Genomic DNA, 25,056 nt, shown 5'->3' on the forward strand with positions numbered 1-25,056 from the left:
GTCTTAGAGGAGGGGTTAGTAGAGTGGTAGACCTTAGGGAAGGATCTCGACCATAGAAAGGGGAGGCTAGTATTTTTAAAATGTGTTTCTTGTATAAAGGCCACATCAGTACAGGAAGTCTTCAGTTCTCACAGGAGGATCCACCGTTTTTCAGGGGAGTTCAGTCCCTTAACGTTTAGAGAGGTGACCTTGACTGAGTCTGCCATCGCTCCTCGGGGAGGGGGACGTCAGAGAAAAGCAAAGAAAGTTGAACCAAGGTAGGTTTTGGGTAGGTAATGCATGGCGGGAACTAAGGGGGAGAAAGGAAGGGCAAATGGAAGGAAAGGTAAAGGGAAAAAGAGGCCGGGCACCTCAACCCCAGGGGGAGAGGGAAATTAAGGGTTGTCCGCACTCAACAGTACAGGAAGGGTATACTAAAACAGCACAATTATGCTATAGCGCTTACCAGATGTACACTGGGTTTAAAGCGCTGTCCTACTTGGGTTGGTGGGTAGACAGGTCGGAGAGGGAGCCCCCGAATCCTAGTCCCCCCAGTCCCGGCAGTGGTAAATGTCACGTCTGATACCGGTATGCAAATAAAAGACAATGAGTAACATCATAGAACCAAAAAACAATAGTATAACCAAAACAGAGGTAGAGCATATAACTGTCAGCACTGAGGGGTCTCCTCGGCTCGCCCTAAACGTAGGCATGCACGAGGGAGCCCGACACAACAGAAAAGGCATCACAGAATGGGATCCACCACCCCCCGTTCCATACCCCTAAAGTACATGCAGTCCCCGAACAAATGCATTTCTCCCTTTGGCAGATTGTCCTCTCCTTACCCCCTCTCCCCCGTCCACGCCCCGGGGGGAAAAGGGGCAGGGAAAGGGGGAGTGGAAGGGGGGAAAGGGGGAGGGAAAGGAGGGAAGGGAAGGGTGGGAAGGGGGGAAGGGAGGGGGGAAACAGGGGAGAGGGGACAAACATGCGGAAATGTCAAGTCCTTTAGCGCACTCCCACCAGCAAACACCCAGACCCCATAAATTTCAACTCCTCCCCTCCATGGTCACCACATCAAGATGAAAGAGGAGCCGCCCTGGTCGGTGCATAGAAAATCCGGCAGGCAAGGGGCTGGGGCCACCATCCCTCCATCCAACGGGAGACTTTACCCGAGCAGCAGTCCTGGGGCCCGCCAATTAGTGTCTCTCCTGCATCGCCATCGGGGGCTGTGTAGAGCATCCAGAGGGAGGCTGGGACTGCCCAAACAGTAAGGGGTAAATCCTCCAGGGGGGTCCAGAGTCACCCTGGAGGGAAGCAGTGTCTCGTACCAATAGGCTCAATAAATAAGTCATCCAGGGTCCCCGAAAGCTGCAGAAGGCAATGTCGGCAAAGAGTAGGTGGGAGCCAAAGGGGGGGACGAGGGGCGCAACCAGGGGGAGGGGACACATATGCGGGAATGTCAAGCCCTTCCAGTACAGCGCACTAGGTATCACTCAAACCCCCCAAAGTGCAACTCCCCCATCTAAGGTCAAGACTCCAGAAGGGAAGATGAGCCGCCCTGGTCTGTACATGAAAGAACTTGCTGCCAAGGGGTTGGGGCCATCATCCCTTCCTCCAATGGGAGATGCCACCGGCATGACAGCCCCGTGTCCTGTCAAGTGGTGCCCCTCTGACAATGTCGTTTTGGTATATGTGGAGCATCCAGGGAGAGGCAGGGGCCACCCAAACAGTGAGGGGTAAAGCCTCCAAGGGGGACCGGTGTCAGACAGGAGGATAGCGGTGTCTTGTACAAGTTGGTTAATTAGACAAGTCATCCAGTGTGTTCCTGTGAGCAGCGGAAGGAAAGGTCGGTAAGGATTATGAATGGGTGGGGGCCAGGGAGTGCATAAAACTGCCACCAGATGACCGGGGCAGAGAGGGCAAGGGGATGAAAGTCAGATCTGGTAGGTGGGGGCGGGGGTGAGGAGTTTCCCTCATATTACTCACATTGGCCATCCCTTGAAGCTGAGCGCTCTGCATACCCAGGACGTTCTTCTGTATAATCTAGCCTATGTGTATACAGTAGCCTGTCTTTTGTACACATTAGCCGGTCCTCTGTATACACTAGTCTTTCTGTATACACTAGTGTATACAGATAGGCTAGATTATACAGAAGAACGTCCAGGGTATGCAGAGATGGAGGCTAGGGTATACAGAGAGAGAGGCTAGAGTATGCATACTTGCTAGTGTAGTTTATATAGGGAGGCTAATGTGTGCAAAAGACAGGCTAGTGTATACAAATAGGCTAGATTATAGAGAAGAACATCTTGGGTATGCAGAGAGAGAGGCTGGGTTACACAGAGAGGATGGTGTATGCAGACTTTCTAGTGTATACAGACGGACTAGTGTATACAGAGAGGCTTGGGTATACAGAGAGCTAATGTATAAAGAGCAGCTAGTGTATACAAAAGACATCCAAGGGTATACAGAGAGACTTGTGTATGCAGAAGACCGGCTAGTTTATACAGAGAGGCTAAAGTGTACAAAACACCGGCTAGTGTATATAGATAGGCTAGATTATACAGAAGACCGTCCTGGGTATGCAGAGATGGAGGCTAGGGTATACAGAGAGAGAGTGAGAGGCTGGGTTACACAGAGAGGCAGGAGTATGCAGACTTGCTAGTGTATACAGATGGACTAGTGTATACAGTAGACCGGCTAGTTTACACAGAGAGGCTAATGTGTACAAAAGACAGGCTAGTGTATACAGATAGGCTAGATTATACAGAAGAAGGTCCTGGTTTATGCAAGAGATGGAGGCTAGGGTATGCAGAGAGAGAGGCTTGGTTACACAACTTGATAGTGTATACAGACGGACTAGTGTATACAGAGGACCGGCTAGTTTATACAGAGAGGCTAATGTGTACAAAAGACAGGCTAGTGTATACAGATAGGCTAGATTATAGAGAAGAACGTCCTGGGTATGCAGAGATGGAGGCTGGGTTACACAGAGAGGCTAGTGTATGCAAGCTTGCTAGTGTATACAGACGGACTAGTGTATACAGTAGACCAGCTAGTTTATACAGGGAGGCTAATGTCTACAGAATACCGGCTAGTGTATACACATAGGCTAGATTATAGAGAAGAACGTCCTGGGTATGCAGAGATGGAGGCTAAGGTATACAGAGAGAGAAGTTGGGTTACAAGGAGAGGCTAGTGTATGCAGACTTGCTAGTGTATACCGGTGGACTAGTGTATACAGAGAGGCTTGGCTATACAGAGAGCTAATGTATAAAGAGATGCTATACAAAAGACAAGGGTATGCAGAGATGGAGGCTAGGGAATCCAGAGAGAGACTGTGTTACACAGAGAGGCTGGAGTATGCAGAAGACCGGCTTTTTTTTTTTTACAGATAGGCTTGTGTATACAGAAGACAGTCTGGGGAATTCAGTGAGGCTAGTGTATGCAGAGAGGCTGGGACACCGAGACTATTGTAAAAAGAAGGCAGGCTAGTGTATATAGATTACGGGCACGTGTATACAGAAGACAGAGAGGCTAGTCTATACAGAGTGGCTGGTGTACACAGAGAGATTAATGTATAACGAAAAGCTAGGGTGTAAAGAAGACAGGACTTTATTTTTTGCTAATGCAACTACTTCTGAAACATGTAAAGTGTTTTTTTCATATTTTGGTGCTGTTAAAAAGTGGTGTGTTGTCAGTGGTGAAATCAATGTGACAGTTAATGTGGAGAACTACAAATATACAAAATAGAGCAAAAGAGTGCTAAGTTTATTTTGTTAAGTCATTGACCGTTATTGGTTTGGCAGTACATGGTTTATTTTGATGTAAGATCGTTTTATTCTCTACTTATAGCCGAGTTTTAGACGACTTTATTATTAGCATTATTCGCATTATTCCTATTTATTATGCAGAGTGTAAGTATTGCAGTGAGACGATATTGCTTTTGAAAGATTTGTATTATTATACATAGCATTGTTAGCAGACCAATAGGACAATTTACATGGCTTAATATTGCAGAGCGTAATTTATCAGGAAAGAGATCCAAAGCGTTAGTTGCAGTAGCTTCATAAAACTGAGAAATCGTTGCATTACTCTAAATTTAAAAGTTGTTCCGGTAGCACTGAAAAGACGATATTAGATGAGTGATCTACACATTTCGTTTACTATTGCAGAGAGATATTGTAATATGTGCTGCGTGTAAGGTAGAAATAAGATGGTTAAGTGTGAGCTGGTTTACCAGGATTTAGAGATAGTAATCTGTTTATTCTAATAATAAATATAGCAAAATAACTCTAAAATTAATATTGAGACATTATATACAGGTCGGGTTTAAGTGGAAATACACGAAATAACAGCAACGACGTGTGTAGGTTTTTATCAATCAGGTTCATTACGTGTCATGTATCATGTAATCATGTAGTGAATATACCTCAAATATAGCATAAGGATGAGAAAGGATAATAACTGGCAGAGGATGACATGTCAAAAAGACAAACTGCATTAGAAATGTGAATATGAATTAGAGATGAAATGCCAATCCCCACGGCTACGTACAGTAAAGCAGCTAAATATTCAGCTAAATAGTCTGCAATAGCAGAGATTAAGTATTGCAGTCGAAATGAGATCGGAAGCGTTAGTTGCAGTAGCTCCAAAATGACTGAGAAATCATTTCATTACTCTAAATGTAAAAGTTATCCCGGTAGCAGAGTGGACTGATATTAGATGAGTGATCGTTGTAGTACAAATTCAGTTTCCTATAGCAGAGCAAAGTATGAAACTGCTTTGGAAATGTGAATGTGAATTAGAGATGAAATGTCAATCCCCATTGGTTACTTACAGGTTACCATTAATACAGTTAACACGGCTACGTACAGCAAAGTGTGAGCTAAGCAGCTAAATATTACTTAATATTGCAGAGATTAAGTATTGCAGTTGAAAAGAGATCGGAAGCGTTGTTTGCAGTAGCTTCAAAATGACTGAGAAATCATTTCATTACTCTAAATGTAAAAGTTATCCCGGTAGCACTGTGATCCGGTAGTTGAGTGATCGTTGTGGTACAAATTCAGTTTCCTATAGCAGAGAGATACCAGCTAAATGTGAGAAGAGCAATTAAACTGTTCACATCGGTAGCATTGTATTACTCTTAACATGTGCAGCGTGTATAAAAGCAATAAGATGGTTTTGCATTATCCTAAAATTAGCAGTATACGTAATAAAGGTGAGAAGGTAACCTGGATTTAGACATAGCAAACTCCATAATCGAATTTAGCAAAATTAGAAAGGATCATATTGAGACAGTATATACAGGTCGAGTTTAAGCGGAAATACACAAAATATCTAGCTTACCTTTACATTGTTCAATAGAGCGTTGCAAAGTAATACCAAGGCAGAATTTCGGAATAGCAATTAGATGAGATGATTGCTGTAATCATGAAATATCAGCAACGACTAGGTTTCTATCGGATGAGAAAGTATAATAAATGGCAAAGTATGACATGGCAAAGAGACAAATTGCATTACATGAAATGTCAATCCCCACTGGTTACTTACATGTAAACGCGGCTACATACAGCAAAGTGTGAGCTAAGCAGCTAAAGGGTATTTAAGAGTAAATTGACTTAGCTTGAAAATTCCAACGTGTAAATCGTTCCATTAATTTTGTTACGCACGAAGACGGCTTACACTGACTGTTTTCCGTTTCCACTGGTTTTGGCATAATGTATCAGTAACCATGAACATTAATAGTGATAGACAGCTTACATTAGGATGTATGCATGAGGTGAATGTAAAATAGTTGCATTATGTGTTATTAATGTAATCAAACTGTATTGCTATGCTTTGCTACTGCAACCACTTCTCAATCAAGTAAACCGGCCCAATGCTTTTCTCACTTTTTGCTGCTGTTAAAAAATGTGTTGCAAGTGTTATATGTTACAAATGGTTATCAGTGTGACAGTTAATGTAGAGAAGAAGTAATACACAAAATAGAGTCAGAAAGAGAATCCTATTGCATAGAGGTAGCGAGAGATGGTTGGTTTACTCTTAATGTGCAGTGTGTAAAAGGTTTTAAAAAGATGGTTTTGTGTGACTTTTGCTTTAACGTAAAATTAGCTGTAGACATTATAACTTATTACAATGATTTAGAGATAGTAATCTCTATAAAATAATAATAATAAGTATAGCAAAACAAATTAGGAAAATATTGAGGCAGTATATATAGGTCGAGATATAGTGTTTACACAAAAGGGATCTAGGGATAGTTGCAAAGTCAAGGGATAGTTTCAAAGGTACATTATTTAAGAGTAAATTGACGTAGCTTGCAAATTCCAACGTGTAAATCGTTCCATTAATTTTGTTACGCACGAAGACGGCTTACACTGTTTTCCGTTTCCACTGGAAAGAGAATCCTATTGCATAGAGGTAGCGAGCGATGGTTGCATTACTCTTAATGTGTAAAGGTTTTAAAAAGATGGTTTTGTGTGAATTTTGCTTTAACGTAAAATTAGCTGTAGACATTATAACTATGGTTAGGTTTACAATGATTTAGAGATAGTACAGTGGAAACGTTTATTTGTCATGACAGCTGATACTGGTTGAGCAATAAAACTGTTTTATTAAGATGTAAGACTAGTTTTATTCTCTACATATAGGCTTTTCAGAGAGTTGTATAATATAGACGACCAATAGGACATTAGGCTTAATATTGTAGGGGGGAAGTATCGCTGTTCAAAGGTAAGAGATTGAAAGCTTAGCTTGAAAATGGCCGAGAATAGTTGCGTTAGTCTAAATTTAAAGGATATGCCGTTACCAATGAGAAAGCTTATATTAGACTAGTTAATCTTTGCATTACACAATCCTATTATTATTATTATTATTATGATCATAGTGCAGAGAGATACTCAGTTAATGTCAGAGATACTCGGTTAATGTCAGAAAAGCAATAAAACTGTTTACATCGTTAGCGAGCGATAGTTACATTACTCTTAGTATGTGCAGCATCTCTGGTAGCAAATAGATGGTTTTGTGAACATTTTGCATTACGGTACAATTAGCGGTAGAAATCGAAGTGAATAGATTTAACCGGATTTTGAGTGAATGAAAAGGCATAACATGGCAATGAGACAAACTCCATTAGAGATGTGCGCTAGATGAAATGATGAAATGTCTCTGTATAGCCCAGATTGTCTTCTGTTATCACTTAGCCTACCCTCTAAATTCACTAGCCTCTCTATAGCCTCTCTATATACACCAGCATGTTTACAATAGCCTGTCTTCGATATACACTAGCCTATGTTCTGAATACACTAGCCCGTCTTCTGTCTTCTGTATGCCCTAGCCTGTGTTCTGTATACATTAGTCTCTCTGTATAAACTAGCATCTCTGTATACCCCAAACTGTCTTCTGTAAAAACTTGTCTCTCTTTATTGTACACACTAGCTTCTCTGTATACACTAACCAGGCTTCTATATACAATAGCTTCACTCTATACACTAGCCTCTCTGTATAATCTAGCCTCTCTATATACCCTAGATAGTGTTCTGCATACTAGCCACCCCGTAGAAGCCAGCCTTTATTTTGTATTCACTAGCCTTTCTTCTGTATTCTGTAGTCTTCTGTATATACTAGCTTCTCTGTACACCCTTGCATCTCTGTAATACACTAAACCCTCTGTATACCACAGCCTGTCTTCTGTATACACTAGAATGTAAAAACTAGCTAGAATACACCAGCCTGTCTTCTGTACCCACTAGAATCTCTGTATACACTACCCAGTCTTCTGTATACACTGTCAGCTTGGATATATACCCAAGCCTGTCTTCTGTATACACTAGTCTCTCTATATGCTCTGTCCTATCTGTATACACTCGACTCTCTCTATACACTAAACTCTCTATATACACTAACATCTTTGTATATACTAGCTTCTCTTTAAGCTAGCCTCTCTGTGTACCCCAGCCTCACTGTTTACTCTAGCATCTCTGTATACTCAAGCCTATCTACATACACGAGTCTGTATTCTGTATTCACTAGCCTTTCTTCTGTATGCTGTAGTCTTCTATATATACCAGCTTCTCTGTACACCCTAGCACTGTAACAGTGATAGGTTCCTGTATTACAGAAACAGAACACCAGCAATAAGGTGTATACTGTGCAGGAGGCACACAACACCCACTCTAACTTCTGCACTGCAGATGCATGTATTGCAGAAATTGAACAGCAGTAATAAAGGGTAGCTTCAGGTGTGTACTGTGCAGGAGGCACATAACACCCACTGTAACAGTGCTAGGTTCCCAAGCAGTAAAGACACTGTCCCTGCCTATCGTCCTCTTTCCCTGACCACCGCAACACACTATACAAGGCCGCCGCGCTGGCGGCCTTATATAGTGTGGGGTGTGTACTAACCCCCCTGAGCTATAATTGGCCACAGGAATCCTGCCTGTGGTGAATTGTGGCTCACCTCACAGAGGATGTCACATCTGTTCTTATTATATAGAACCTATTATGCTCCTCGTAAACTTTTTCAGTTTGGCTGAACGGCCGGACGCAAGTTGCCCCCAGTGTGGGAACATGGGGGGAGACATGATGCACATGTTTTGGAGATGCCCGAAGTTGATCGGCTACTGGACAGAGGTGACAGGAACCATTGATCGGGTGTTTGGAACCTCCACCAGGATGGAGGCGAGGTATTGTCTCCTGGGATTAGTTGAAGGAGTTGGAAACCCGGGAAGTAGCCAGATGGCAGTTCTGAAATGCCTATTTCAGGCAAGGAAACTGATTGCCCAACCCTGCTTAGCCTCCAATGTTGGCAATGACTTGGTTTTTTTCGCTTGTTTCCCAAGATGACCATGTTGGCGTTTGTCAAGATGGTTGAGAGTGCCCGAAGAGATCGCCTATGGCCCCATCACCTTGAAAGTACCTGATCTTGTCTGATCTCAGAGGCTAAGCATTGTCGGGCCTGATTAGTAACTGGATGGGAGACCAACTGGGAATACCAGGTGCCGTAGGATTCTTTTTATGTTGTTGGCGTTGACATGTTTTGTTTTTCCGCTTGTTTCCCAAGGTGGTCATCTTGGCATTTGTCAAGAGGGCTGAGAGAGCCCAAAGAAATCTCCTACGGCCACATCCCCCTGAATGCGCCAAATCTCATCTGATCTCAGAGGCTAAGCAGGGTCCGGCCTGGATAGTACCTAATTAAAGGTGCCGTAGGAATCTTTTTATATTGTTGGCTTTGACCTGTTTTTCTTTCGCTTGTTTCCCAAGGTGACCATTTTAGCATCAGTCAAGAGTTTTGAGTATGTCCCAAAGCGTTTGCCTGAGGTCACATCACCCTGAAAGCGCCCGATCTCAGAGGCTAAGCAGGGTCTGGGTCAGATGGGTCAATAAAAAAAATAGGTCAACGCCAACAACATAGACCCTGGCGGTCTCGCCAGGGTCTATGTTGTTGGCGTTGACCTATTTTTTTTCACTTGTTTGCCAAGATAACCATCTTGGTATTTGTCAAGAGGGTTGAGAGTGTCTAAATAGAACACTTATGGCCACATCACCCTGAATGAAAGCGCACAATCTCGGAGGCCTAGCAGTGTACGGCCTGGTTAATACCTGTATGGGAGACCATCTGTGAATACCAGGTGCTGTAGGCTTCTTTTTATGTTGTTGGCGTTTACCTGTTTATTTTCGCTTGTTTACCAAGGTGACCATCTTGGCGTTTAACAAGAGGGTTGAGAGTGCCCAAAGAGATCACCTACGGCCCCATCACCCTGAAAGCGCCCAATCTCATCTGATCTCAGAGGCTAAACAGTGTCGGGCCTGGTTAGTACCTGGATGGGAGACCGCCTGGGAATATCAGGTGCCATAGGCTTCTTTTTCTGTTGTTGGCTTTGAACTGTTTATTTCGATTGTTTCTCAAGGCGACCATCTTGGCGTTTGTCAAGAGGGTTGGGCGTGTCTTGAAGAGAACGCTTACGGCCACATCACCCTGAAAGCACCCGATCTCGTCTGATTTCAGAGGCTTAGTAGCGTCAGGCCTGGTTAGTACCTGGATGGGAGACTGCCTGGGAAGACCAGGTGACATAGAAGGATCTGGCCTGGTTAGTGTCTTGATTGGGAGATCTCCTGGGAATACCGGATGCCGTAGGATTCTTTTTATGTTGTTGGCTTTGGCCTGTTTTTTTTCCCTTGTTTCCCAAGGTGACCATCTTGGCATTTGTCAAGAGGGTTGAGAGTGCACAAAGAAATTGCCTACGGGCACAACACCCTGAAAGCGCCCAATCTCGTTTGGTCTCAGAGGCTAAGCAGGGTTGGGCCTGGTTTGTAGAGGACCCTGGGCCTGGGCCTGGTTTGGGTGGACCCCCTTACAGACATCGCTACTTTCTGACTATGTTATTACGATTGAACCAAATGTGAGTGTAATTTTATTATTATTTTTTAATAAATTGGATGTTAAAACGGTATCACGCTATGCTAGTTTTCTACTTCCATGGTCTTTGATACCTGAGCCCCCTATTTTCGTGGGATGAGCACTATAGGAGGATCGCTACGGATGATTTCATGACCTGAAGACTTGCGGGAGATTACATACTAGATGTATGATTATCTGGTTTGCTAACCTACAGGCCCATATGACTCGAGCGGTGTAAGCCTTCCTCTGAGTCCACGTCATTTGGTAAGCCTCCTCTCCCCTTCTTTATCACGGTGGTGGTGGTATTCTACACATCAGAAGTTGAATTTCACCTTTTTTCACGTCACCTCAAGTTTGGAATTGTGATTGATATTACACATTTCAAGGACTGTTAGACGTTCACTTGATGGACTGTATATGTTAAATTAATTTTATTTACCTTAACCTTTTGTGTGCATGAGGTTCATGCACTCTTCCACCTGGGAGTAAAATCTCTTAATATACAACGGAATTTACACATAATTTCTTTTTTTTGAAGTGTATGTAATTTTCTTTGCTTGAATTAGTGCCTTACTGGTTCATGTGGTTTGTTGCCACCTAAGCGCCACACTTTTTTGTTTTAATTTGGGCCTGGTTTGTACCTGGATGGGAGACCGCCTGGGTTTTCCAAATGCTGCAGGCTTCTTTTTATGTTGTTGACTTGTTTTTTTTGTTTGTTTCCCAAGGTGACCATCTTGGCGTTTGTCAAGAGGGTTGAGCGTGCATTTGATCTCAGAGGCTAAGCAGGGTTGGGACCTGGTTAGAACCTGGATGGGAGACCGCCTGGGATTTCTCGATGCCATAGGCTTTAGTTTTAAGTTGTTGGCATTGACTTATTTTTTTTAATTTTATTATTCTTTTATTAAGTAGAACATAAATATAACAGTCAACCATACAGCATGACCCAGGGTCACAATTACATGGTAACAAAAAATAGGCAGCCAAATAACTCTGGGTTCTCAGAGGGGAGTCCTACGGTTTCATGCAGAAAAGAGAGAAACCCCACCTCCGACATGTAGTACAGAACTACTGAGTAACGGAGTAGTGCAGCTCCGTTCAGACAAATGTAATCATGGAGAACAACTGGGACCACAGCGAGCCAGCTTATCATGACCTACGTGAACCAGAGTAATATATGAGCCGGTCATGTCCAGAACCCTGGGGTTCTTCTGGGTCCCGAAGGCTAGTAAGGAGACAAGGCATAGTCAAAAGGGAGGACGGGGGAAGAAGAGAGTGCAAAGACAGAGAGAGAGGAGGTGGGGGGATGGCGGCGGGAAAAAAAGAAAAATAAAGACAAAAAGGGAGGGGGGGAATGCCACCCAGGGCAGACATGGCCTACGTAGGTAAACGTTAGATGTTCAGTCATTTTCTGGGACAGAGGCACTGCTCACCTCCCGAACGTAGTCTCGAGTACCAGTAAAATACCTCCAGGGCCTCCATGTAACACTAAATGCCTCTTCAGTGTTGTGAAGGGTGGCGGTCAATTCTTCCATCCGGAGAATATGATTGACTTTGGAATACCACAGCACCTTGGATGGGGGCTGAGGCTGCCTCCACAGTGCGGGAATGCAGGCCCGGGCAGCATTCAGGAGTTGCATCGTGAGGGTTTTTTTGTATTTTCGAACAGGCTGTTCGGTCAAGTGTAGAAGGCACGCTGCTGGGAACCCAAAAGTTCCTCAAGGCCGGGCATGCCCAGAAAAGGTGTCCCATGGCCCCCGTATCTAAATTTCACCTCCAACAAACATCCGGGATCGATCTATCCATTTTATTCAGAAGGTATGGGACTCTATACCAGCGTGAGACTATCTTGTATCCTGATTCTTGATATTGGTTTGCGATGGAAGCTTTATGTACTAAGGTCAGGATCTTCCCTATCTGTTGTGGGGTAAATGTGATGCCTAAGTCCCTGTCCCATTTGTGGATAAATGGTGGGGGTCGACTCCTCCTCCTGACTACTCAATAGGTTGTACAGGAGGGAGAGGGTGTGTCGCACAGGTTCCCTTTTGTGACAGATGGATTCATAGGGTGTCAGGTCTCTAGGAGTGTCGGGGGCCCTTTGTATGGCCAGAAGAAAGTGACGAAGTTGATAAGCACTAAACAAGTCAAGCGGAGGGTCAGAAAGCTCGGCGACAGTTTGCGTGGTCGGGAGCCCTCCCGAGGGCCACACCTCTCCCAGACGCTGTTTCCCCACCACTGTCAACTGTCGCAGTTTCTTGCTGGTAAATCCCGGTGGGAAGTCTGGATAACCTATAACCGGAGTCATTGGTGATGGCAGGGGAGCAATGTGTGTGCAGCGGAACAACCTCCGCACAACAGCCAACGTAGCTCCCACTACGGGGTGACCTCTGAGGTCTTTTGGTAGGGAGGACAGGAGCCACGGGGAGGTCAATAGGGGAATAGATCCATCCTCAATCTCCATCTCCACCCACTGCTTGTGTGGGCCATTACAATGCCAATCAACGACTCTCGCTAGCAGAGTCACTCTGTAGTATTGTCTGAGATCTGGGAGACCCAGACCCCCCTTGTCCTTTGGTCTGGCAAGCAATTGCAAACGGGCTCTGGGCGGTTTGCGCGCCCAAATAAAGTCCCGGAGCAGCACCTGAGTTGTCTGAAAAAAATTGGGGGTAACCAGATCGGTAATGTCTGGAACATGTATAAGATCCGCGGGAGGGCCGTCATTTTGAATGCATTACAGCGCCCGAACCAGGTCAGTGTTAAAGCATGCCAGTTTCCCAAATCAGATTTCAGTCTATCCAGGAGAGGGACAAAATTAAGAGGAGCGGAGCCTCTTGGCCTCACCATCCGGGACAGATATATTCAATACAGCTGACTTGGCGCAATTGATTTTATAGTTTGATAGGCTGCCGTATCGCTGTAGAGACGCAAGTATATTGGGAAGCAAAATGTGTGGATTGGAGACGGAAAAAATTAGATCGTCAGCGTACGCCGCAATTTTGTGGTGTGGTGTGCCGAGGGTTTGGATATGCCAGTAATATTCGGGTCATTCCGAACGTGACACATAAGTGGTTCCAGTGTCAGAATAAAAATGAGGGGAGACAGAGGGCACCCCTGCCTCGTCCCATTAGTTATGGGGAAAGAGTCCGAGCACCACTCGTTCACTCGTACCGCTGCCGGCGGCGTGGAGTAAAGCGGGTTGAGAGTGCCTGAAGAGATTGCCTATGGCCACATCACTCTGAAAGCACCCAATCTCGTCTGATCTTGGAGGCTAAGACGAGTCGGGCCTGGTTAGTACCTGTAGGCTTCTTTTTATGTTGTTGGCGTTGATTCGTTTTTTTTTTTTTTGCTTGTTTCCCAAGGTGACCATCTTGGCATTTGTCAAGAGGGTTGAGAGTGCCCAAAGAGATCGCTTACAGCAGCATCACCCTGAAAGAGCCCTATCTCTTCTCTTCTCTGAGGCTAAGAAGGGTTGGGCCTAGTTAGTACCTGGATGGGAGATGGCGTTGGAATACCAGGTGCCGTATTCTTCTTTTTATGTTGTTGACATTGACCTGTTTTTTTTTTCACTTGTTTCCCAAGGTGACCATCTTGGCATTTGTCAAGAGGGTTGAGAGTGCCCGAAGAGATCACCTATGGCCCCATCACCCTGAAAGCACCCAATCTCGTCTGATCTTGGATGCTAAACAGTGTCGGGCCTGGTTAGTACCTGGATGGGAGACCGCCTGGGAATACCAGGTGCCATAGGCTTTTTTTTTTATTTAGTAATATGCGACATACAATGCAAAGACAACTTCACAGAATGTGTGATACAAATAGTTACAAACAAACGATCATATTGCATGGATATCAGAGCCAATGGTAAGAAGTTCGAGGAGAAAACAATCAAATGAGAACACAGTGCTATAAGAAGCTAGGAGGGTGCTGCTCACCCCAAGTAGATACAAATAGAACTAGTTCCCCCACAAACGGGGTTTTTAGGCAGCAAGAGACAGTAATAAAGGCCAATAGAAGTAGTATAAAAGGTATTTTAATAATAATAATTGGTAAAAACAAGCATGAGCTTCACCTGAACACTTGAATAACAGACAAAATCATGTATATAAAGTACATATGATGTCACATGGAAGTAAAATAACAGACACAACTATGTTACACTGTCTGAGTAGATATCAGTGAAAGCATAAAGCTAACGCGTTTCGACCCCAGAGGGGGTCTTCTTCAGAGACGGTGGTCTGTTAAAAGAAAAACAAAATTACACTGAATAAATAAATCCGGTGTTATACATATTAGGGATACCCAATATCAATTTAAAAGTGGTTTACCCAATAATGTACTTCCAGGTAGGTAAGATGGATTGTAGTGCTTCAGAAAAAAGGTTTTCCCATAAGGCAATGTCTCAGGTTCCTTTACACATCTTGAGTGGTACTTGGTCCGTATGTATTGCCAAGGTGCCAGATGGAAGAAGAGGCAAAGCATGCCAGTTTCCCAAATCAGATTTCAGTCTATCCAGGAGAGGGACAAAATTAAGAGGAGCGGAGCCTCTTGGCCTCACCATCCGGGACAGATATATTCAATACAGCTGACTTGGCGCAATTGATTTTATAGTTTGATAGGCTGCCGTATCGCTGTAGAGACGCAAGTATATTGGGAAGCAAAATGTGTGGTTTGGAGACGGAAAAAATTAGATCGTCAGCGTACGCCGCAATTTTGTGGTGTGGTGTGCCGAGGGTTTGGATATGCCAGTAATATTCGGGTCATTCCGAACGTGACACATAAGTGGTTCCAGTGTCAGAATAAAAATGAGGGGAGACAGAGGGCACCCCTGCCTCGTCCCATTAGTTATGGGGAAAGAGTCCGAGCACCACTCGTTCACTCGTACCGCTGCCGGCGGCGTGGAGTAAAGCGGGTTGAGAGTGCCTGAAGAGATTGCCTATGGCCACATCACTCTGAAAGCACCCAATCTCGTCTGATCTTGGAGGCTAAGACGAGTCGGGCCTGGTTAGTACCTGTAGGCTTCTTTTTATGTTGTTGGCGTTGATTCGTTTTTTTTTTTTTTGCTTGTTTCCCAAGGTGACCATCTTGGCATTTGTCAAGAGGGTTGAGAGTGCCCAAAGAGATCGCTTACAGCAGCATCACCCTGAAAGAGCCCTATCTCTTCTCTTCTCTGAGGCTAAGAAGGGTTGGGCCTAGTTAGTACCTGGATGGGAGATGGCGTTGGAATACCAGGTGCCGTATTCTTCTTTTTATGTTGTTGACATTGACCTGTTTTTTTTTTCACTTGTTTCCCAAGGTGACCATCTTGGCATTTGTCAAGAGGGTTGAGAGTGACCGAAGAGATCACCTATGGCCCCATCACCCTGAAAGCACCCAATCTCGTCTGATCTTGGATGCTAAACAGTGTCGGGCCTGGTTAGTACCTGGATGGGAGACCGCCTGGGAATACCAGGTGCCATAGGCTTTTTTTTTTTTTTTTTTTATTTAGTAATATGCGACATACAATGCAAAGACAACTTCACAGAATGTGTGATACAAATAGTTACAAACAAACGATCATATTGCATGGATATCAGAGCCAATGGTAAGAAGTTCGAGGAGAATAGCACGTGTACAGCTTTGCGGTCATATGAAGATGAGATTAAAGCTCCATCTCATTGGGATCCTCTACCACTTCAAATATTATTGATACTAGCCCTGCTACCCTCGAAGAGTTTAGATATCCATAGATAGGGGAAGAGTATTGTGTAGTAGTCAAATGGGGTCGGAACAAATACATTTTCTTTTCCCTTTTTTGAGTTAAGAAGGGAAATAGTAGAACTGAAAGGAGGGAGAAGGGGAAAGAGAAGATTGGGGAAGGAAATGGCAGAAAAGAAAAATAAGGGGTAAGGGGGTGTCGTGGGTAGAGTGGATAGGGTGGGACCCCACCCCTCCCAGGGAGCAAGAGACGCCCTCGGCTCACCAGCTCATCAGCTGTCCAACGTTTGGAACAGCGATCTCCAACGATCACCATGAGCTTACTATGTCTCGCGGAGGTATTCTTCCGAAAAGCGAAACTGGGTCCAGTAGAACCATCTGTTCCCATGCTCCTCCGTTTTATCCCTCATTGCGGCAGTCAGGTCTTCCATTTGTTCAATATCATTTACCCTTGCGAACCACTGGGTCACCATTGGAGCAGATTGCTCTTTCCACTGACTTGGGATGCAGGCCCTAGCTGCATTGAGGAGATGTTTAAGTAAGGACTTATGATAACGCTTTCTCGACATAGGAGTTAGATTGAGAAGAACTGCTGCGGGATCATTGGCTAAGGAAATGTCTGTGAACTTGTGGATGAGTCTCAGGACAGGCTGCCAGAATGTTTGTAATTTAGGGCATTCCCAAAAAATGTGGAGAATGGTGCCAGCCTGTTGCCCACAGTGACAGCAGCGGTCAGATTGACCTGGGAATATTTTGGCCAACACCACCGGTGTACGATACCAGCGTGTGATCAGCTTATATGAGATCTCCTGATATTTACTGCAGAGTGACGACTTACAGTGGTGTGAAAAAGTGTTTGCCCCCTTCCTCATTTCCTGTTCCTTTGCATGTTTGTCACACTTAAGTGTTTCGGAACATCAAACCAATTTAAACAATAGTCAAGGACAACACAAGTAAACACAAAATGCAATTTGTAAATGAAGGTGTTTATTATTAAAGGTGAAAAAAAATCCAAACCATCATGGTCCTGTGTGAAAAAGTGATTGCCCCCTAAACCTAATAACTGGTTGGGCCACCCTTAGCAGCAACAACTGCAACCAAGCGTTTGCGATAACGTGCAATGAGGCTTTTACAGCGTCCTGGAGGAATTTTGGCCCACTCATCTTTGCAGAATTGTCCTAATTCAGTTACATTAGAGGGTTTTCGAGCATGAACGGCCTTTTTAAGGTCATACCACAACATCTCAATAGGATTCAGGTCAGGACTTTGGCTAGGCCACTCCAAAGTCTTCATTTTGTTTTTCTTCAGCCATTCGGTGGTGGACTTGCTGGTGTGTTTAGGATCATTGTCCTGCTGCAGAACCCAAGTTCGTTTCAGCTTGAGTACACGAACAGATGGTCGGACATTCTCCTTCAGGATCTCTTGGTAGACAGCAGAATTCATAGTTCCTTTTATCACGGCAAGTCTTCCAGGTCCTGAAGCAGCAAAACAGCCCCAGACCATCACACTACCACCACCACATTTTACTGTTGGTATAATGTTCTTTTTCTGAAATGCAGTGTTCCTTCTACGCCAGATATACTTGGACACACACCTTCCAAAGAGTTCCACTTTTGTCTCATCGGTCCACAGAATGTTGTCCCAAAAGTCTTGGGGATCATCAAGATGTGTTGTGGAGAAATTGAGACGAGCTTTGATGTTCTTTTTGCTCAGCAGTGGTTTTCTCCTTGGAACTCTGCCATGCAGGCCATTTTTGCCCAGTCTTTTCCTGATGGTGGAGGCATGAACGCTGACCTTAACTGAGGCAAGTGAGGCCTGCAGTTCCTTGGACGTTGTTGTGGGGTCTTTTGTGACCTCTTGCATGAGTCGTCGCTGCGCTCTTGGGGTAATTTTGGGTGGCCGGCCACTCCTGTGAAGGTTCACCACTGTTCCATGTCTTCGCCATTTGTGGATAATGGCTCTCACTGTGGTTCGCTGGATTCCCAAAGCTTTGGAAATGGCTTTATAACCCTTTCCAGGCTGATAGATCTCAATTACTTTCTTTCTCAATTGTTACTGAATTTCTTTGGGTCTCGGCATGATGTGTAGCTTTTAAGGATCTTCTAGTGGACCTTACTGTGTCAAGCAGGTCCTATTTAAGTGATGCCTTGATTGTGAACAGGTGTGGCAATAATCAGGCCTGGGTGTGGCTAGAGAAATTGAACTCAGGTGTGGACAACCACAGTTATTTTTTAAACAAGGGGGGCAATCACTTTTTCACACAGGGCCATGATGGTTTGGATTTTTTTTCACCTTTAATAATAAACACCTTCATTTACAAATTGCATTTTGTGTTTACTTGTGTTGTCCTTGACTATTGTTTAAATTGGTTTGATGTTCCGAAACACTTAAGTGTGACAAACATGCAAAGGAACAGGAAATGAGGAAGGGGGCAAACACTTTTTCACACCACTGTATGGGCGAAAAAGAGTATTCTGTCCTTCTGTGGTTTGGAGAATGTAGTTTGTAAGTCCCTTTTCCATTTAGCTAGGAAGGGTGGATCCGTGGAGGATTGTGCGTCTGTCAGGATTTGGTAGGACCTAGAGAGGGAACCACGAATTGGGCCATCATCCAGGCAAAGTTCCTCGAAGGGGTGGAATTGTCTAGAGAAGAACGAATGGTTAGGTAGTGATCTGAGGAAATGGATTAGCTGTCTAGCTCTCCAGCTATCCATTGCAACAGGTACTTGCTCTAGCAGTATGGTCCCCATGGGAATCAAGCCCGTGGGTCCAAGAAATAGGGCTGCTCTCAGAAGCCCTTTCGGGGCTTGCCTGGTAAAGGCCTGGTCAGACAGGCCCGGAGGGAATCTAGGATGTCCAATAATTGGGGTCATAGGAGAAGGGAAGTTAGTCAGGTGGGAAAGGTGAAAAAAACTATCCATCTCGGTGAGCGAGGGGCCAATTAACGGGTGAGTAGTCACACAGGGCTCCAATAGCCTCCCCGCCCAAGGCAGACCAGCCAGTGGAACCCACGCCATCTCCTGCTCTAGCTTGACCCATAGCTTCAGTTCCCCATGCCGGTGTCTTATCACATATGGCCCCCCATCGCATAGTGTCCGCTGTGTACTGCGCATGTGCAGTACACAGCAACACAGATTCTGAAAATTGCAGAGCATGAACGGCGCCTGCGCACTGAGCCCAGGTTCTATCCCTACTATCCAAGTGGACATAGAGTAAGAATATAAAAGAGCCGAGCGCAGCGAGGCTGAGCCCGAAGCGTGGCGAGCAAAGCTCGCCTGCGAGGGGCCCTCTAATATTCACAACCCTATGTCCGTTTGGATGGTGGGGCTACCACCTCCACTCACCGCGCAGGCGCCGTTCAGCTTCAGAGATTTTCCGAAGCTTCGTCTGCTCCGTACTGCGCATGCGCAGTACGGCGCAGACACTATATCATGGCCGGACAGTATATGGCAGAACACCGGCACCAGTCAACCACTGGTTTCATGTGCGTCGCTGTGTAATATAGAGCAGGGTCCGGGAAGCCAATACCTCCCCGCAATTTCGGTCGCAATAGCATTGCCCTACCAATACACATATGTTTTCTTCTTGGCTTATTTTTATGTTGTTGGCTTTGACCTGTTTTTTTTAGCTTGTTTCCCAAGGTGACCATCTTGGCCTTTGTCAAGAGGCTTCAGAGTGCCCAAAGAGAGTGCCTACGGCCAAATCACCCTGAAAGAGCCCAATCTCATCTGATCTCAGAGGCTAAGCAGCGATGGGCCTGGTTAGTACCTGGATGGGAGACAGCTTGGGAATACCAGGTGCCGTAGGCTTCTCATTGTATTGTCGGCGTTGACCTGTTTTTTTCCCCTTGTTTCCCAAGGTGTCAAGGTGGCATGTGTCAAGAGGGTTGAGAGTGCACAAAGAAATTGCCTAGGAGCACAACACCCTGAAAGCGCCCAATCTCGTTTGGTCTCAGAGGGTTGGGCCTGGTTTGTACCTGGATGGGAGACCGCCTGGGTTTTCCAGATGCCACAGGCTTATTTTTATGTTGTTGGTGTTGACCTGTTTTTTTCGCTTGTTTCCCAAAGTGATCATCTTGGCATTTGTCAAGAGGGTTGAGAGTGCCTAAAGAGATCGCTTACAGCCGCATCACCCTGAAAGCACCCTATCTCTTCTGATCTCAGAGGCTAAGAAGGGTTGGGCCTAGTTAGTACTTGAATGGGAGACGGCCTTGGAATACCAGGTGCCGTATTCTTCTTTTTATGTTGTTGGCGTTGACCTGTTTTTTTTCGCTTGTTTCCCAGGGTGACTATCTTGGCATTTTTCAAGAGGGATGAGAGTGCCCAAAGAGATTGCCTATGGGCACATCACCCTGAAAGCGCCCAATCTCCGCTGATCTCAGAGGCTAGAAAGGGTCGTGCCTTGTTAATACCTGGATGGGAGACCGCCTGGAAATACTCGGTGCGGTAGGCTTCTTTCTATGTTGTTGGCCTTGACTTGTTTTTTTTGTTTGTTTCCCAAGGTGACCATCTTGGCGTTTGTCAAGAGGGTTGAGCATGCCTGAAAAAATCTACTATGGCTGCATCAGCCTGAAAGAGCCAAATCTCATTTGATCTCAGAGGCTAAGCAGGGTTGGGACCTGGTTAGTACCTGGATGGGAGACCGCCTGGGATTTCTCGATGCCATAGGCTTTTTTTTTAAGTTGTTGGCATTGACTTATTTTTATTTTATTTTTGTTTTATTCTTTTATTAAGTATAAGTAGAACAACATAAATATAACAGTCAACTATACAGCATGACCCAGGGTCACAATTACATGGTAACAAAAAATAGGCAGCCAAATAACTCTGGGTTCTCAGAGGGGAGTCCTAGAGTTTCATGCAGAAAAGAGAGAAACCCCACCTCCGACATGTAGTACAGTATAACTAATGCAGCTCCGTTCGGACAAATGTAATCATGGAGAACAACTGGGACCACAGCGAGCCAGCTTATCATGACCTATGTGAACCAGAGTAAAATATGAGCCGGTCGTGTCCAGAACCCTGGGGTTCTTCTGGGTCCCAAAGGCTAGTAAGGAGACAAGTCATAGTCAAAAGGGAGGACGGGGGAAGAAGAGAGTGCAAAGACGGAGAGAGAGGAGGGGGGGGGATGGCGGCGGGGAAAAAAAGGAAAAATAAAGACAAAAAGGGAGGGGGGGGGAATGCCACCCAGGGCAGACATGGCCTACGTAGGTAAACGTTAGATGTTCAGTCTTTTTCTGGGACAGGGGCGCTGCTCACCTCCCGAATGTAGTCTCAATTACCAGTAAAATACCTCCAGGGCCTCCATGTAACACTAAATGCCTCTTCAGTGTTGTGAAGGGTGGCGGTCAATTCTTCCATCCGGAGAATATGATTGACTTTGGAATACCACAGCACCTTGGATGGGGGCTGAGGCTGCCTCCACAGTGTGGGAATGCAGGCCCGGGCGGCGTTCAGGAGTTGCATCGTGAGGGTTTTTTTGTATTTTCGAACAGGCTGTTTGGTCAAGTGTAGAAGGCATGCTGCTGGGTTGTCTGCGATATCTACATTTCTGAGAGTTTTTTTATCGTCCCGGTCACCTCCACCCAAAAGTTCCTCAAGGCCGGGCATGCCCAGAAAATGTGTCCCATGGTCCCCGTATCTGAATTGCACCTCCAACAAACATCCGGGATCGATCTATTCATTTTATTCAGAAGGTATGGGACTCTATACCAGCGTGAGACTATCTTGTATCCTTATTCTTGATATTGGTTTGCGATGGAAGCTTTATGTACTAAGGTCAGGATCTTCCCTATCTGTTGTGGGGTAAATGTGATGCCTAAGTTCCTCTCCCATTTGTGGATAAATGGTGGGGGTCGACTCCTCCTCCTGACTACTCAATAGGTTGTACAGGAGGGAGAGGGTGTGTCGCACAGGTTCCCTTTTGTGACAGATGGATTCATAGGGTGTCAGGTCTCTAGGAGTGTAGGGGGCCCTTTGTATGGCCAGAAGAAAGTGACGAAGTTGATAAGCACTAAACAAGTCAAGCAGAGGGTCAGAAAGCTCGGCGACAGTTTGCGTGGTCGGGAGCCCTCCCGAGGGCCACACCTCTCCCAGACGCTGTTTCCCCACCACTGTCAACTGTCGCAGTTTCTTGTTGGTAAATCCCGGTGGGAAGTCTGGATTACCTATAACCGGAGTCATTGGTGATGGCAGGGGAGCAATGTGTGTGCAGCGGAACAACCTCCGCACAACAGCCAACGTAGCTCCCACTACGGGGTGACCTCTGAGGTCTTTTGGTAGGGAGGACAGGAGCCACGGGGAGGTCAATAGGGGAATGGATCCATCCTCAATCTCCATCTCCACCCACTGCTTGTGTGGGCCATTACAATGCCAATCAACGACTCTCGCTAGCAGAGTCACTCTGTAGTATTGTCTGAGATCTGGGAGACCCAGACCCCCCTTGTCCTTTGGTCTGGCAAGCAATTGCAAACGGGCTCTGGGCGGTTTGCACGCCCAAATAAAGTCCCGGAGCAGCACCTGCAGTTGTCTGAAAAAAATTGGGGGTAACCGGATCGGTAATGTCTGGAACATGTATAAGATCTGCGGGAGGGCCGTCATTTTGAATGCATTACAGCGCCCGAACCAGGTCAGTGTTAAAGCATGCCAGTTTCCCAAATCAGATTTCAGTCTATTCAGGAGAGGGACAAAATTAAGCGGGTACAATTGCGCTAAATCCGCTGCGATGTCAACGCCCAGGTAACGTATAGATAACGTATATTCAGCCCAGTAGAATGGAAAAGCGGAGTGGAGCCTCTTGGCCTCACCATCCGGGACCGATATATTCAATACAGCTGACTTGGCGCAATTGATTTTATAGTTTGATAGGCTGCCGTATCACTGGAGAGACGCAAGTATATTGGGAAGCAAAATGTGTGGATTGGAGACGGAAAAAATTATAACATCAGCGTACGCCGCAATTTTGTGGTGTGCCGAGGGTTTGGATATGCCAGTAATATTCGGGTCATTCCAAACGTGACACATAAGTGGTTCCAGTGTCAGAATAAAAATTAGGGGAGACAGATGGCACCCCTGCCTCATCCCATTAGTGATGGGGAAAGAGTCCGAGCAGCACTCGTTCACCCGTACCGCTGCCGACTGTGTGGAGTAAAGCGACATCATCATGTTGGGGCCAAGACCTATATGTTCCAGGGTGGCCTGCATAAAGTGCCAGGCCACCCTGTCAAAGGCCTTCTCCGCGTCCGTTGACAACATAAGCAAGGGCCTTCCCTGTACATGCGCCGCATGGATTAAATTGAGGACTCGGGCCGTATTGTCTCTAGCTTTCGACTTATTTTTATTTTTTTTGCTTGTTTCCCAAGGTGACCATCTTGGCGTTTGTCAAGAGGGTTGAAAGTGCCTGAAGAGATTGCCTACGGGCACATCACCCTGAAAGCACCTGATCTCGTTTGATGTTGGAGGCTAAGAAGAGTCGGGCCTTGTTTAGTACCTGGATGGAAGACCGCCTGGGAATACCAGGTGTCGTAGACTTCTTTTTATTTTGTTGGCGCTGACCTGTTTTTTTTTCGCTTGTTTCCCAAAGTGACCATCTTGGTGTTTCTCAAGAGGGTTGAGAGTGCCTGAAGAGATTGCCTATGGCCACATCACTCTGAAAGCACCCAATCTCGTCTGATCTTGGAGGCTAAGAAGAGTCGGGCCTGGTTAGTACCTGGATGGGAGACCACCTGGGAATACCAGTTATTGTAGGCTTCTTTTTATGTTGTTGGCGTTGATTCGTTTTTTTTTTGCTTGTTTCCCAAGGTGACCATCTTGACATTTGTCAAGAGGGTTGAGAGTGCCCAAAGAGATCGCTTACAGCAGCATCACCCTGAAAGAGCCCTATCTCTTCTCTTCTCTGAGGCTAAGAAGGGTTGGGCCTAGTTAGTACCTGGATGGGAGATGGCGTTGGAATACCAGGTGCCGTATTCTTCTTTTTATGTTGTTGACATTGACCTGTTTTTTTTCACTTGTATCTCAAGGTGACTATCTTGGCATTTGTCAAGAGGGTTGAGAATGCCCAAAGAGATTGCCTATGGGCACATAACCCTGAAAGCACCCGATCTCCTCTGATCTCAGAAGCTAAACAGGGTTGGGCCTTGCTAGTACCTGGATTGGAGACCACCTGGGAATACTAGGTGCTGTAGGCTTCTTTTTATGTTGTTGGCCTTGTCCTGTTTTTTTTTTCACTTGTTTCCCAAGGTGACCATCTTGGCGTTTGTTAAGAGGGTTGAGAGTGCCCGAAGAGATCACCTACGGCCCCATCACCCTGAAAGCGCCCAATCTCGTCTGATCTCGGATGCTAAACAGTGTCGGGCCTGGTTAGTACCTGGATGGGAGACCGCCTGGGAATACCAGGTGCCATAGGCTTTTTTTTTATTTATTTATTTTTTATTTAGTAGTATGCGACATACAATGCAAAGGCAACTTCACAGAATGTGTGATACAAATAGTTACAAACAAACGATCATATTGCATGGATATCAGAGCCAATGGTAAGAAGTCCGAGGAGAATAGCACGTGTACAGCTTTGTGGTCATATCAAGATGAGATTAAAGCTCCATCTCGTTGGGATCCTCTACCACTTAAAATATTATTGATACTAGCCCTGCTACCCTCGAAGAGTTTAGATATCCATAGATAGGGGAAGAGTATTGTGTAGTAGTCAAATGGGGTCGGAACAAATACATTTTCTTTTCCCTTTTTTGAGTTAAGAAGGGAAATAGTAGAACTGAAAGGAGGGAGAAGGGGAAAGAGAAGATTGGGGAAGGAAATGGCAGAAAAGGAAAATAAGGGGTAAGGGGGTGTCGTGGGTAGAGTGGATAGGGTGGGTCTCGTGGGTAGAGTGGATAGGGTGGGGTCCCCTCCCAGGGAGCAAGAGACGCCCTCGGCTCACCAGCTCATCAGCTGTCCAACGTTTGGAACAGCGATCTCCAACGATCACCATGAGCTTACT

The 25,056-nt window shown here is 45.5% G+C and overlaps 8 pseudogenes; all 8 read left to right on the plus strand.

Annotated features, from left to right (window-relative positions):
• The first annotated feature begins 8,868 nt into the window (after positions 1 to 8,868).
• LOC143931322 (5S ribosomal RNA) lies at positions 8,869 to 8,987 on the plus strand (annotated as a pseudogene).
• Positions 8,988 to 9,719: 732 nt separating this feature from the next.
• LOC143931135 (5S ribosomal RNA) lies at positions 9,720 to 9,838 on the plus strand (annotated as a pseudogene).
• Positions 9,839 to 14,003: 4,165 nt separating this feature from the next.
• LOC143932356 (5S ribosomal RNA) lies at positions 14,004 to 14,122 on the plus strand (annotated as a pseudogene).
• Positions 14,123 to 15,714: 1,592 nt separating this feature from the next.
• LOC143932368 (5S ribosomal RNA) lies at positions 15,715 to 15,833 on the plus strand (annotated as a pseudogene).
• Positions 15,834 to 19,755: 3,922 nt separating this feature from the next.
• On the plus strand, positions 19,756 to 19,874 carry LOC143931073 (5S ribosomal RNA; annotated as a pseudogene).
• Positions 19,875 to 23,694: 3,820 nt separating this feature from the next.
• On the plus strand, positions 23,695 to 23,813 carry LOC143932080 (5S ribosomal RNA; annotated as a pseudogene).
• A 318-nt stretch (positions 23,814 to 24,131) lies between these two features.
• LOC143931105 (5S ribosomal RNA) lies at positions 24,132 to 24,250 on the plus strand (annotated as a pseudogene).
• A 101-nt stretch (positions 24,251 to 24,351) lies between these two features.
• On the plus strand, positions 24,352 to 24,470 carry LOC143932282 (5S ribosomal RNA; annotated as a pseudogene).
• The last annotated feature ends 586 nt before the right edge of the window (positions 24,471 to 25,056 follow it).

This window comes from Lithobates pipiens, unplaced genomic scaffold (genome assembly GCF_037356315.1).
Source record: "Lithobates pipiens isolate NorthernLeopardFrog02 unplaced genomic scaffold, aLitPip1_a1.2 Scaffold_25, whole genome shotgun sequence".
Classification (NCBI taxonomy): Eukaryota; Metazoa; Chordata; class Amphibia; order Anura; family Ranidae; genus Lithobates; species Lithobates pipiens.